Source organism: Trichosurus vulpecula, chromosome 8, assembly GCF_011100635.1.
Source record: "Trichosurus vulpecula isolate mTriVul1 chromosome 8, mTriVul1.pri, whole genome shotgun sequence".
In the NCBI taxonomy this organism is placed as follows: domain Eukaryota; kingdom Metazoa; phylum Chordata; class Mammalia; order Diprotodontia; family Phalangeridae; genus Trichosurus; species Trichosurus vulpecula.
The window spans coordinates 38,748,452-38,764,001 of NC_050580.1; positions in this window are offsets into that span (position 1 = coordinate 38,748,452).

Below are 15,550 nucleotides of genomic sequence, written 5' to 3' on the forward strand. Positions count from 1 at the left end.
ATTCTCTGCTTCCCTCCTAATTTTTGTTGCATTGGCTTTTTTTGTACAAAAACATTTCAATTTGACATAATCAAAATTATCCATTTAGCATTTTGTAATGTTCTCTATCTCTTGTTGGGTCATGAATTCTTTACTTTTCCACAAATCTGATAAGTAAACTATTCCTTGCTTTCCCAAATTACTTAGAGTATCAACTTTTGCTCCTAAATCATGAACCCATTTTGACTTTATTTTGGTATATGGTGTAAGATTTTGGTCTATGCCCAGCTTTTGCCCTACCATTTTCCAATTTTCCCAACAGTTTTTGTGAAATAGTGAATTATTAGCCCAGAAACTGGCCTCTTTGGGTTTATCAAAGAGTAGATTGCTAAACTTGTTGATTTCACCTACTTGTGTACCTATCCTATTCCACTGATCCACACCCCTGTTTCTTAACCAGTACCAGGCAGTTTTCATGACTGCTGCTGTGTAGTACAGTTCAATATCTGGTGTGGCTAAACCACCATCTCTAGCATGTCTTTTCATTAATACCTAGATACTCTAGACCTCTTGTTTTTCCAAATGAATATTGTTATTATTTTGTCCAGCTCAGTAAAAAAATTTTTTGGTAGTTCGATTGGTATGGCACTGAATAGATAAATTAATTTAGGTAGAATTGTCATTTTTATTATATTAGCTCGGCCTAACCATGAGCAACTGATATTTCTCCATTTATTTAGATCTGATTTTATTCGCGTGAAAAGTGTTTCATAGTTATGTTCATATAGGCCCTGGGTTTGTCTTGGCAAATAGACTCCCAAATATTTTATAGTTCCTTCAGTAACTTTGAATGGAATTTCTCTTTCTATCTCTTGCTGTTGGGCTTTGTCAGTAATGTATAGGAATGCTGAGGATTTATGTGGGTTTATTTTATATCCTGCAACTTTGCTAAAGTTGTTTATTATTTCAAGTAGTTTTTTACTTGATTCACTAGGATTCTCTAGATAAATCATCATATCATCTGCAAAAAGTGATAATTTAGTTTCTTCTTTTCCTATTCTAATTCCTTCAATTTCTTTTTTTTCTCTTATTGCTACAGCTAATGTTTCTAGTACCAAATTGAATAATAGGGGTGATAATGGACATCCTTGTTTCACCCCTGATCTTATTGGGAATGCATCTAGTTTATCCCCATTACAAATAATGCTTGTCGATGGTTTTAGGAAGATGCTATTTATAATTTTGAGGAAGGTTCCACTTATTCCTATGCTTTCTAGTGTTTTTAATAGGAATGGGTGTTGTACTTTGTCAAAGGCTTTTTCTGCATCTATTGAGATGATCATATAGTTTCTGCTAGTTTTGTTGTTGATATGGTCAATTATGCTAATAGTTTTCCTAATACTGATCCAGCCTTCCATTCCTGGAATAAATCCTACCTGGTCATAGTGTATTATTCTCGTAATGGGTTGCTGCAATCTTTTTGCTAATATTTTATTTAAAATTTTTCCATCAATATTCATTAGAGAAATTGGTCTATAATTTTATTTCTCTATTTTAACTCTACCTGGTTTGGGTATTAGTACCATATTTGTGTCATAAGAAGAATTTGGTAGGACTCCTTCTTCACCTATTTTCCCAAATAGTCTACAAAGTATTGGAATTAGTTGTTCTTTAAATGTTTGATAGAATTCACCTGTAAAACCATCTGGCCCTGGAGATTTTTTCCTAGGGAGTTCATTGATGGCCTGCTCAATTTCTTTTTCTGATATGGGGTTATTAAGAAATATCACTTCCTTCTCTGTTAGCCTGGGCAGTTTATGTTTTTGTAGATATTCATCCATATCCCTAAGGTTGTCAAATTTATGGGCATACAATTGGGCAAAATAATTCCTAATTATTGTTTTGATTTCCTCTTCATTAGAGGTGACCTCACCATTTTCATTTTTGATACTGGTAATTTGATTTTCTTCTTTCTTTTTTTTAATCAAACTGGCCAAAGGCTTATCAATTTTATTGGTTTTTTCATAAAACCAGCTCTTTGTTTTATTTATTAATTCAATAGTTTTCTTGGTTTCTATGTTGTTAATCTCTCCTTTGATTTTCAGTATTTCTAATTTGGTATTTAATTGGGGATTTTCAATTTGCTTTTTTTCTAGCTTTTTCAGCTGTATGCCCAGATCATTGATCTCCTCTTTCCCTATTTTATTCATGTAGGCATTTAGAGATATAAAACTTCCCCTAAGAACTGCTTTTGCTGCATCCCATAAGTTTTGGTATGTTGTTTCATTATTGTCATTCTCTTGAATGAAATTATTAATTATTTCTCTGATTTGTTCTTTGGCCAACTCACTCTTTAGAATTAAATTATTTAGTTTCCAATTAGTTTTTAGCTTATTTTTCCATGGTACTTTATTACAAATGATTCTTATTGCATCATGATCTGAAAAAGGATGCATTTACTACTTCTGCTTTTCTGCACTGGATTGTGAGGTTTTTATGCCCTAGTACATGGTCAGTTTTTGAGTATGTGCCATGTACTTTTGAGAAGAAAGTATATTCCTTTTTATCCCCATTCAGTTTTCTCCAGAGGTCTATCATATGTGCCTTTTCTAAAATTCTGTTTACCTCCTTAACTTTTTTCTTATTTATTTTGAGGTTAGATTTATCAAGTTCAGAAAGGGGGAGGTTGAGGTCTCCCAATATTATAGTTTTGCTGTCTAATTCTTCCTGTAACTCCCTTAACATCTCCTCTAAGAATATGTATGCCTTATCACTTGGTGCATATATGTTAAGCAATGATATTGCTTCATTGTTTATGGTGCCTTTTAGCAGGATATAATGTCCTTCCTTATCTCTTTTAATTGAATCTATCTTTACTTTTGCTTTGTCTGAGATTATGGTTTTTAATCCATTCTGCTATCTGCTTCTGTTTTGTGAAAATGTTCATCCCCTGCACGTTCAGGGTTATGATTTCTATCTGTGTCTTTTTCTCCATCCTAATTCCCCCTGTTTATGCATTTATTTCTTCCTTTCCCCTTCTCCTCCTCAACAAAGTTTTGCTTTTGACCGCCGCTTTCCTCAGTTACGCCTCCCTCTTTATTCCCCTCCCTTATCTTACCGTTACCCACTTGCTACTTCTCCTCCCCCTTCTGACCACCCCCCTCCCTTTTTCCCCCCTTACCCTCCCACTTCCCGTAGGACAAGTTAGATTTCTAAACTTATCAGAGTATGTTATTCCCTTCTTGAACTTGATCAGATGACAGTAAAGCTCAAATACTGCTCTTCTCCCTCCCTTCTTTCCCTCTACTATAATATGTTTTTGTGCCACTTCATTTGGTGTAATTTACCCTTTTCTACTACCTCCTTACCGCTTCTCATAGCCCTCCCTTTATATCTCTTACTTATATTTTATATCTTTACATCAGTTAATTTATACAGGCATTCACAACCTATGTATATCCCTTTCAATTGTCATAATAGCTGTACCATTCACACGAATGACTTATATGTGTGTGTGTGTGTGTGTGTGTGTGTGTGTGTGTGTATATGTATATATATATATGTATATATATATATATATATGTATATATATATGTATATATATATATATATATATATATATATATATATATATATATATATATATATATATATATAACATACATCAGATGATATAATCCCACATAAAGATGAAAACAACCTAACCTTATTGGTTAATAAGGTTTGTGGAGTTTTCCCCCCTGGTTACCTTTTTATGTCTCTCTTGAGTTTTGTATTTGGAGATCAAATTTTCCATTGAGTTCTGGCCTTTTCATCAGGAAGGTCTGGAATTCCCTTATTTCATTGAATGTCCATCGCCTTGCCTGTAAAGTTATGCTTAGTTTTGCTGGGTAGTTGATCCTTGGTTGTAGTCCCAGCTCCTTTGCCCTTCGGAATATCATATTCCAATTTCTCCTGTCTTTTAATGTGGAAGCTGAGTAATCCTGCGTGATCCTGACTGTAGTTCCACGATATTTGAATTGCTTCTTTTTAGCTGCTTGCAGTATTTTCTCCTTGAGTTTATAGCTCTGAAATTTGGCTATAATATTTCTTGGTGTTTTCAGTTTGGGATCTCTTTCAGGGGGTGATCGGTGAATTCTTTCAATGACTATTTTGCCCTCTGGTTCTAGGACCTCTGGGCAGTTGTCTTTGATAATTACTTCTAAGATACTGTCAAGGCTCTTTTTTTCATCGTGGGTTTCCGGAAGACCAATAACTCTCAAATTGTCTCTCCTGGATCTATTTTCCAGGTCAGTTGTTTTGCCAATCAGATATTTCACATTTTTTTCTATTTTTTCATTCTTTACGTTTTGTTTTATTACTTCTTGGTGCCTCATAGATTCATTAGCTTCCACTTGCTCAAGTCTAATTTTTAATGAGTTAGTGTTTACATTTTGCTTTTGAGCCTCCATTTTCAATTGGTTGATTTCGCCTCTCAGGGTGTCCTTTTCTCTCTCTTGATTCTGAATCTCCGTAGCCATTTCGCCAATCTTATTCTTTAGGGACTTGATCTCATCAGTGGATTTTTCCACTGATTTTATCAGTGGATTTTTTCTCCCTTTTTTCCATTTTTTCCATATTTTCTTTTAGCTCCCTAATTTGGTTTTTAAAATCCTCCTTTAGCACTTCCAGCAGTGCTTTTTGGGCAGGAGACCAGTTCATATTAGCTTTTGAGGTATCTGATGTATCTACCATGTCATTGCTATCCTCTTCTACGTTGATATTTTGATCCTGCCTGTCTCCATAAAATGAATCTATTGTCCTCGGGTTTTTTGTGTTCTTCTTCATGTTGGTTTGCCTTTTGCTGGCTTTACAATGAATTTCTATCTGTGGGTCTCAGGGCTTTCTGTCCCAGCTTTCTTATTCTGGGGGTTGTGAGTCTAGAATTATAACCTTCAGTTTCCTGAGGTGTTGGGGAGTGGTCTGGCTCCCTGGCGTCTCACTCCCTGTGGGTGCGCTCCAGCACTTGCTTTTCAGCAATGGTCTCAGCTGTTTGTTGTCTAAGCTGATGTCTGGCACTTCCCCTGGGGGAGCAAGGTTACGTCTGGGCTCCTGAAATTTTGCATCCTCTTCTGTTAACCTGGGCAATTGATGTTTTTGTAGATATTCACCCATGTCCCTAAGGTTGTCAAATTTATGGGCATACATTTGGGCAAAATAATTCCTAATTATTGTTTGATTTCCTCTTCATTAGAGGTGAATTCCCCCTTTTTATTTTTGATACTGGTAATTTGATATTCTTTTTTTCCTTTTTTTAATCAAATTGACCAAATGTTTATCAATTTTACTGGTTTTTTTCATAAAAACAGGTCTTTGGTTTATTTATTAATTCAATAGTTTTCTTGGTTTTAATTTTATTAATCTCTCCTTTGATTTTCACTGTTTCTAATTTGGTATTTAATTGGAGATTTTCAATTTCTTCTTTTTCTAGCTTTTTCAGCTGTGTGATCAAATCATTGACCTCCTTTTTCCCGCTTTGATTCATGTAAGCATTCAGAGATATAAAACATCCCTTAAGAACTGCTTTTGCTGCATCCCATAAGTTTTGGTATGTTGTCTCATTATTGTCATTCTCTTGAATGAAGTTATTAATTGTTTCTCTGATTTGTTCTTTGGCCCAGTCATTATTTAGAATTAGATTATTTAGTTTCCAATTAATTTTTAGTTTATTTTTCCATGTTTTTTTGTCACAAAAAAGTTTTATTGCATCATGATCTGAAATGTATGCTTTGACTATTTCTGCCTTTCTGCACTGGATTGTGAGGTTTTAATACCCTAGTACATGGTCAATTTTTGAGTATGTGCCATATACCCCTGAGAAGAAAGTATACTGCTTCTTATCCCCATTCAGTTTTCTCCAGAGGTGTATCATATCTGTCTTTTCTAAAATTCTGTTCACCTCTTTAACTTCTTTCTTATTTATTTTGAGGTTAGATTTATCAAGTTCAGAAAGAGGGAGGTTGAGGCCTTGCAATATTACAGTTTTGCTGTCTATTTCTTCCTGTAACCCCTTTAACCTCTCCTCTAAGAATTTACATGCCATACCACTTGGTGCGTACCCATTAAACAATGATATTGCTTCATTGTTTATGGTGCCTTGTAGCAGGATGTAGTGTCCTTCCTTGTCTCTTTTAATTAAATCTGTCTTTACTTTTGCTTTGTCTGAGATTAGGATTGCTATGCCTGCTTTTTTTTTTTTACTGTAGCTGTGGAGCAATATATTTTACTCTAGTCTTTTACATTTACCCTGTGTGTATCCCTCTCTTTCAAATGAGTTTCTTTTAAACAACATATTGTAGGATTATGTTTTTTAATTCATTCTGCTATCTGCTTCCATTTTGTGGGAGAGTTCATCCCATTCACATTCACAGTTATGATTTCTATCTGTGACTTTTTCTCCATCCTATCCCCCTGCCCGATTTAGGCTGTGATTTCTCCCTTTTGCTTTCCACTTCTCAACAAAGTTTTCCTTTTGACCATTGCCTTCCTCAGTTTACCCTTGCTCTTTATTCCCCTCCCTTATCTTACCATTTCCCACTTGGTACTTCTGCTCTCACTTCTGACCACCCCTCCCTTTTTCCCCCTTTCCCCTCCTTCTACCTGTAGGACATATTATATTTCTAAACTTATCAGGGTATGTTATTCCCTTCTTGAACCAGATCAGATAACAGTAAAGCTCAAATTCTGATCCTCTCCCTCCCTTCTTTCCCTCTACTACAATGTGTTTTTGTGCCTCTTCATTTGGTGTAATTACCATTTTCTACTACCTCATTATCTCTTCTCCCACAACCCTCCCTTTACATCTCTTAATTATGTTTTTGTCTTTATATCAGTTATTTTATGCAGACATTCACAGTCTATGTGTATCCCTTTCAATTGTCATAATAGCTGTACCATTCTCAAGATTGACCCATATATGTATATGTAACGTACAGAAGATAATATAATCCTATATAGAGATGCAAATAATTTGTCCTTATTGATTACCAAGGTTTGTGGGAGTTTTTCCCCGTTTAACTTTTTGTGACTCTCTTGAGTTTTGCATTTGAAGATCAAATTATCCGTTGAGTTCTGGCCTTTTCATCAGGAAGGTCTGGAAATTCCCTTATTTTGTTGAATGTCCATCTCCTTGCCTGAAGAATTATGCTTAATTTTGCTGGGTAATTTATCCTTGGTTGTAGTCCCAGCTCCTTTGCCCTTTGGAATATCATATTCCAATTTTTCCTGTCTTTTAATGTAGAAGCTGAGAGATCCTGCGTGATCCTGACTGTATTTCCACGATATTTGAATTGTTTCTTTCTGGCTGCTTGTAGTATTTTCTCCTTGACTTTGTAATTCTGAAATTTGGCTATAATATTTCTTGGTGTTTTCAGTTTGGGATCTCTTTCAGGGGGTGATCGGTGAATTCTTTCAATGACTATTTTGCCCTCTGGTTCTAGGACCTCTGGGCAGTTATCTTTGATAATTTCTTCGAAGATACTGTCAAGGCTCTTTTTTCATCGTGCATTTCCAGTAGACGAATAATTCTTAAATTATCTCTCCTGGATCTGTTTTCCAGGTCAGTTGTTTTCCCAATCAGATATTTCACATTTTTTCTATTTTTTTTTCATTCTTTACATTTTGTTTTACTACTTCTTGATGCCTCATAGAGTCATTAGCTTCCACTTGCTCATCTCTCATTTTTTAATGAGTTAGTTTCTTCATTTTGCTTTTGAATCTCCTTTTCCAGTTGGTTGATTTTACCTTTCAGGGTGTCATTTTTTCTATTTAGATTCTGAATCTCCGTGGCCATTTCTCCAATCTTATTCTTTAGGGACTTGATCTCATCAGTGGATTTTTTCCATTATTTCCATTTTTTCTTTTACCTCCCTAATTTGGTTTTTAAAATCCTTCTTTAGCTCTTCCAGTAATGCTTTTAGGGCTTGAGACCAGTTCACATCCCCTTTTGAGGTATCGGATGAGGGTATCGTGTCATTGCTATCCTCTTCCAAATTTATATTTTGATCATGCCTGTCTCCATAAAAAGAATCAATGGTCCTTTTTTTGTTCTTCTTCATGTTGGTTAGCCTTTTCCTGTCTTTAAAATAAATTTCTGCTTTTGGAGATCAGGGCTCTCTGTCCCAGCTTTCTTATTCTGGGGATTTTGAGTCTAGTTATTGGCTTTGTGAATTATAGCCTTTGGTTTCCTGAGGTGTGGGGGAGGGGTCTGGCTGCCTGAAGTCTCCTCTTCCCCTGGGGTTGCTCTCCAGCACTGTTGTTCTTCAGCAATGGTCTCAGCTCTTTGTTGTTTGAGCTGGTGTCTGGGACTTCCCCTGGGTGAGCAAGGGTATTTCTGGGCTCCTGGTGTTGACCCCTGCTGGCTCTGCCCCTCTGTGACTCAGGAACTCCCACTACTCGGCTACCCCCATGTTCTGTTCCACTCACAGTCTGGGATACACACTGTAGATAAACCCTTCTCTAGTAGAATGTAAGAGTTTTGAGAATGAGGATTGCTTCATTGCCTGTATCAATATAGGCTAGTTCATGACTTGTTCATAGTGAGTACTGAATAAAAGTCTAATGAATTGTATAAATTTAATGTGAATTGAATTGAATTGAACTTATTGGATGCCTCAGTGTCTCTGTCTTCTTTTTTAAATGTTGGCTTTTCCAAGGTAAGCAGAATTCCCTTACCTCAAATATAAGCATCTATTGAACAAGGAAGTAATATTCTGATTTCTGGTGCCCTCCGTGCATAGCACAGCATTGGATAAAGTAATTTTGAGATATTTGCCAATGTACAGTTAGATCTTAGAGGAGTTATAAAACTCTTGGCATTTGGTCAAGGTAGCCCACTTCTCCTAAATGTCTAGGGGGGCTAGCCCTCTGACTGCTGCTTTGATTGAGAGATCAAAAAATCACAAAAATTAGGGAAAGAAAATAATTTAATGAATACAGGTCTTGACTTGGAGTGAGGAAGAATGAATCTGAAACTTACCTCAGACCCTTAATAGTAGTATGACTCTTCAGAAGTCACTTCACTTCTCTTATGCACAGTTTCCTTGTCTATAAAAAATTGGGATAATAAAAGCACCTATCTACTAAAATTGTTGTGAGACTCAAATGAGCTAATATATGGAAAGCATTTTGGTCACTTATATGGTGATATATAAATGCTAGCTATTGCTGTTATTATTATTATTACTGCAGAAAGGAGAAAACTAAGGTATAAAGAAGTGACATGATTAACCTGAGGTCACTGTATATGTCACAGGGCATGCATGCTGGCAAGCTCTTCTGACTCCAAATCCAAAGACCTTTCCACTCAATCATTCTCTGTTGAAGAACAAACATCCTCAACTTCACAAAACAGATATGACTTCATTGAGCAAGAAACATGAATCTTTAATATCTCTAATTCCTTTTACTTGATATTGTGGGCTTCAGCTCCATGGTCAGCCCAAGCCTCCTTACTCTTTGCAAGGAGAGTGGGTGGTTATAAATTTATGAAAGAATGGCTTTCATTTCCATCTTCAATTTTATAGGATCCACTAACTCTCTTGCTCTTCCCTCATCACCCCTTCACTTTTTATCTTATAGCCATCAATGCCACCTGAAGGCTAGAAATACCTTGTTTTGGGGCTACAGAGTTAAATAAACTAGGCTTTCTCAAGAGGTAGGCAACAGTATCCTGTCTATCTGGCATTCTAGACCCTCCAAATCTTGCATCATCTTAACTCTTCAGTTTGACACATGTACTACTCATCTTCCCATAATTTATGACTGAGTGAATGGTAAATCATTAGAGAAGATCCTCCATATTACTGTGTAAGGCCAGCATGTATGTGTCAAGCTCCCTACCTGATTTAACAAATTTTTGGACTCTCCTGCTTGGAGACTGACAGACCCTGAAACAAGAAAAGGAAACTCTTAAGATAAAGGATAGGACATAAGTCCTCTCCCACTGGAGAAACATTCCTGAAGAGCTAGTTCTTAGGAAGGAGGGAGGAGGAGAGGATGGCTCCTGTCTCCAGTGGGAAAAAAATTTCTTTGTTCAGGGTCCTATAGAAGACACCACGTAGGACAGGCACATTGGAACCTCACCCATGGAGAAGACGCTTTGCCTGGGACTATATTCAGAAGACCACCAAGGTAGCTCTAAAGGGGGTCCACAGCTTCGGTGATTCCTTGAGTGTGGGGTGCTGGACTTGAACTGTATGTTGTATGTTATGTGTGTGTCCTTTGTCGTTGGTGCTGCGTTTGTAGAAAAGAGAGGTATTCCCCAGTTTGGAGAAACCTTGGATGGTGGTGTTCCTCTGAACAGGTGCTGCCTGTGTGTCTGTGTCTCTGTCTTTGTCACTGCATTAACTGTGTAGTAGGAAATGTTATGTAATGTGGTTGTGGGGTTAATAAAGTATTTCCCCTGTCTTTCAATAAAAATAATTTGTTCTGTTGGGAGCGTGCCTTATTGCCAGAGAAATCCAAATCCGAACCTAACGTAGCTGAATCGAACACTGAGAGACCTTGGAACATTCTCTGTGCCAAAGTCAAACCCTGTCTTTCTTTGGCATTGTGGCTTTTATTCCTCTCATCCTATTCCATGAGTGTCATTCAGGTCCCTTTTTACCTTTTGCATTTCTACAAACCCGTTAAAGTCATACTCAAATTCTGTCTACTAAATGGATCCCATCTTGTTCCCTGCAATCAACAACGATCTTATGCTTCAGGAACATTCATAAGATTTTATTTGCATTCTTCTGATCCACCAGTCATATGGTATTTATTTAAAAGTCATCTGTGTGTATTTATCTTATTCCTCTTCTGAAATATGAACTCAATATGGGCAAGGATTGTATGATTTAGAAACTTTTTATCTCTCTGAACACTTAATATTTTGCTCTACTTTGATTAAGTACTTTATAGTTATTAATTCAATTGACTTAAGTGGACTAGTTGCTGATTAGCACAGACTCATTTAGTTGAACTAAATGAGAAAGCTCAGTTTATATGGTACCTTCTGACTTGACTGTACTCAAACACATGCAAAATGCTAAAGGCATGCCATAGCTTCTCTTGGAAACTTTTATACATTGGTAAGAGCTTCCAGATCCTCTGACAGCCCAGGTCACCTCCATGCTGGGACTAGATGCAATAGGGGGACATTAGTAGAGGAAACATTAATTACTGCTTAACCCAAAACTGGATTTAACAAAGTTATCAATATTTCTGTACTTAACCAAAACCAACAGGAAATGATAGAAAGAGAAATTCAATTAACATTCTATTGAACATATAAAATATTTGGCTATCAACTTACCAACATGAAAAATGGAACTGTTTGAACACAACAATTACATGGCTCCCTTTGTGGAAATGAAGATTGACCTAAATAATTAAAAGAATTGCATTTGCTCATAGGTAGACTGAACTAACATAATTAGAATGGCAATCAAATCTCAATTCCTTCACTTATGTAATGCCATACAAATCCAAGGATTATTTGATAGTGCTAGAAAAAAATGATAATAAAATTCTGCTGGAAGGCAAAATGTAAAAAATCTCAAGGGAAATCATGACAAAATGGGAGAAGGTGGTTTAGTAATACCTGAACCCCAAATGATTTGTAATTAATTTAGAAATAGAGGGGTAGGTCAGTGAAATACATGAAGTGCACTGCAATTAGAAACAATCTACCCTGGTAGCTTAATGCTTGATACACACACACACACACACACACACACACACACACACACACACAACCACCAGCTACTGGGGCAGGAAGTCACTACTTGATTTTTTTTTAAAGTACTGGAAAAACTAGGAAATATTCTACCAGAAAGAAAAGCTAAGATCAACACTTCACAAAGTATGCAAAGATTAGCTTCAAATTTATGCATGACAGATATAAAAGGTCACATCACATGAATCATAGAGATACAAGGAAGAGAATGACTTTCAGATACCAAAATAGGAAATGGATTTAGGGAATCGCGGATGATAAAGGGAGAATTTTTTACATATAAAATTGGAAATTGTTGGCACAAACAAAATCAATGCAGCTACAATTAGAAAGAAAGTGGCAAGCTGGTGGGAAATTTTTGCAACAATTTTCTCTGGCAAAAATATTAATGAAAAGATTCATAAGGAATTGATTCAAATTTATTAGAGCTATTCACCAAATGACAAATGGACAAAACTTATGATCAAGCATTTCTCAAAGGAAAATGTCAAAGCTACAAACATCCATAAGAACATAATTGCTGCAAATCACTAATAATTGGAAAAATGAAAACTAAAGCAAATCTCACTCTCATTTGGTAAAGATGATAAAGAATAAAGTGAAAAATATTAGTGGAGCCTCAGAAAAAGTCAGTAAACTGCATGCCCTTTCAAATAGGAATGTCTCTCTTAGTTTCAGGACCTATAGACATCAGAGAGAAATGAAAAGAACTCATATTTACAAAAATACTCATATTAGCTTTTTTGTTGTCATAGAGAACTGAAAACTGAGGGGCAAACCCTTCAATTTGGGAGTGCTTGAAAATTTATGTTACATTAATTTGATGGAATCTTATTTTACTGAAACAAATAATGAAAGGAATTAGTTCAGAGAACCCTGGGCAGGACTGTATAAACTGATGCAGAGTGAAATGAGCAGAACCAGGAGATCATTTTATACAATTACAACACATTGTAAAAACAAAGAACTTTGAAAAACTGACTGATTCTGATCAATGAACTGAACACCATTGATTCCAGAGGACCCATAATGAAATATATTACTCTTTTTCTGACTGAGAGATGATAGACTGAATATGCAGAATAAGACAAACATTTATGGAAATAGGCAATGTGGGATTTCTGTTTTACTTGGCTATTCCTATTTATGACAAGAATTTTAATAATTTTAAATTCAGGAAGTCAGAAGAGACAATGTTAATTGAAAAACAAAATTTAAAGAAAGAAGTTGATTTTACACTTTTTGCTCTAAAGAGCATCTTTCTTTTCCTCTCACTTCAAGTGCTGAGCTACCCTGATGGTCAGAGCTTTCCTTTTTTTGTTTTGAAGCCTCTATTTAATTCCGTTCCCCCGAGCCCTACCCATTTACGCTCACTAGAACTTGGCAGCACTGTACTCTGCTAATGTCCCATCACTGGAGAAGAAAAAAGCATTGTCTTCCTCCCAAGTTTCTCTCTCTGGTCCATACCCATTTGAGTTAGAGAAATGAGATTGTTACTTCCTGAACTTCAGTGAGACCAATGACCTCTGACTTCCCTCGTATTCCTGTATATTACCGTGAAACTTGTGCTCCCCAGTTAGGATAAAGTGTATTGTCTACTGACGACTGCTAGAAATTCAAACTTTTTCATATTCAATATCAAGTCTTTCCTGAATGGATGCCTTAAAAAAACATTCTGCCACTTTACTGAACTTTAAAGATAGTAACGAAGATGGCCCCAACTGCTGTTCTTATTAAAGTAGACAAGTCTTGATTTTTTCTTCCAAATGTTACAAAAAGTATTTAAACAAAGATAAATATCATATATTGGGATGACAATTGGAAAACAAGCACATTGACAAACTATTGCTGTAGTTGTGAATTGTCCAGGCCATCTGGAAAGCAATTTGTATTTATCACTTCCAAATTAGTAAATCATGTATGTCCTTTGAACCAGCAATGCCATTATTTGGCCAGTACCCAAAAATATCCAAAAAAGAAGAAAATACGCAAAATTGAAAGACATACAAACAATCAGAAACAAGTCTTCTTGAGGATGCTACAAAATACTAGAAACTAAGAGCTGTTCATTCAATGGAGAGATATCTGAACCAACTATGGCATTAAATGCAAGTGATTTTCTACTATTTTTTAAATGATGAAAGGGACTTTTATGAATGGAAGCCAAGTAAAGTGAGAAGAACAACAATTTGTGCAATAAAAAAAACAGTGGAGAGACAAAAACCACACAAAACTAAAGTACTCAGATCAATGTAAGGACCCACCATGATTGCAGAGGAACCACAATGAAACATGATGACCTCCTTCTGACAGAGAAGGAATGACTTTAATATGTGAAATATGATACATTTCTGTATTTTGCCAAAGTATGGATTATTTTTGCTTGAAGTTGTATATGTGTTACAAGGGTTTTGTTTATCTATTATTTTCAATGTGTAGTGAAGATGAGAGAGAAAACACTTTTTATTAATAAAACACTGCTCCGCTCACTCAGCATTATGTCGTGTAGGTTTTTCCAGGTTGTTACGAAGTCCCCCATTTCTTATGGCACAATAGTATTCCATTACCTTCATATGCCACAACTTGTTCAGCCAATCCCCAATTGATGGGCATCCCTTTGATTTCCAATTCATGGCTACCACAAAAAGAGTCACTATAAATATCCTTGTACATATGGGTCCCTTTCCCTCTTGTGTGATTTCTTTGGGATACAACCATAGAAGTGGTATTGCTGGCTCAAAGGGTATGAACATCGGTATGGCCCTTTGGGCATAGTTCCAAATTAGTCTCCAAAATGGCTGGATCATCTCACAACTCCACCAGCAATGTAACAATGTTCCAATTTCCCCACATCCTCTCCAGCATTTGTCATCCTCCTGCTTTGTTATTTTAGCCAATCTTACAGGAGAAATGTGGTATCTGAGAGTTGTTTTGATCTGAGAGTTGTTTCCATCTATCACTTCTTGAAAAAGATCCCAAAAGGAAAACTCCTAGGAATATTGTAGCCAAATTGCAGAGCTCCCACGTCAAGGAGAAAACGTTACCTGCATTTGAAAAGAAACAATTTTATTATTTTGGAAACGCAATCAGGATAACACAATATCTAGCAGCTGCTACATTAAGGGATCAAAAGCCTTAAAATATGGTGTTTCAGAGGTTAATGGAGCTAGGATTAAAACCCAGACGCACCTACCCAGAAAAATTGAGTATAATACTTCAGGGGACAAAATTGGCATTCAATGAAATAGAGGACCTTCAAGCATTCTTGATGAAAAGACTAGTGTTGAATAGAAAATTTGTCTTTCATATACAAGAATTGAGAGAATCATGAAAAGGTAAACAGGAAAAAGAAATCATAAGAGACTTATTAAAGTTGAAGTAGTTACATTCCTACATGGAAAGATGATATTTGTAACTCATGAGACCTTTCTCAGTATCAGAGTAGATGAAGAGAATATACTTATATATTGACAGAGGGTACAAGGTGAGTTGAATATGAAGGGATGATATCTAAAAAATGAAATTAAGGGATGAGAGAGGAATATATTGGGAGAAGAAGAAAGGGAAAGATAGAATGGGTTTAATTATCTCACATAAAAGTGGCAAGAAAAAGCTGTTATAATGGAAGAGAAGAGGGACAAGTTAAAAGAGAATGAGTGAACCTTACTGTCATCAGATTTAGCTTAAGGTGGGAATATGCTCAATTGGGTGTCTTACCCTACAGCAAAGTAATGGTGAAAGGGATAAAGGGGGGATGATAGAAGGGAGGGTGGATTGGTGGAGGCGGTAATCAGAATCAAACACTGTTTAAAG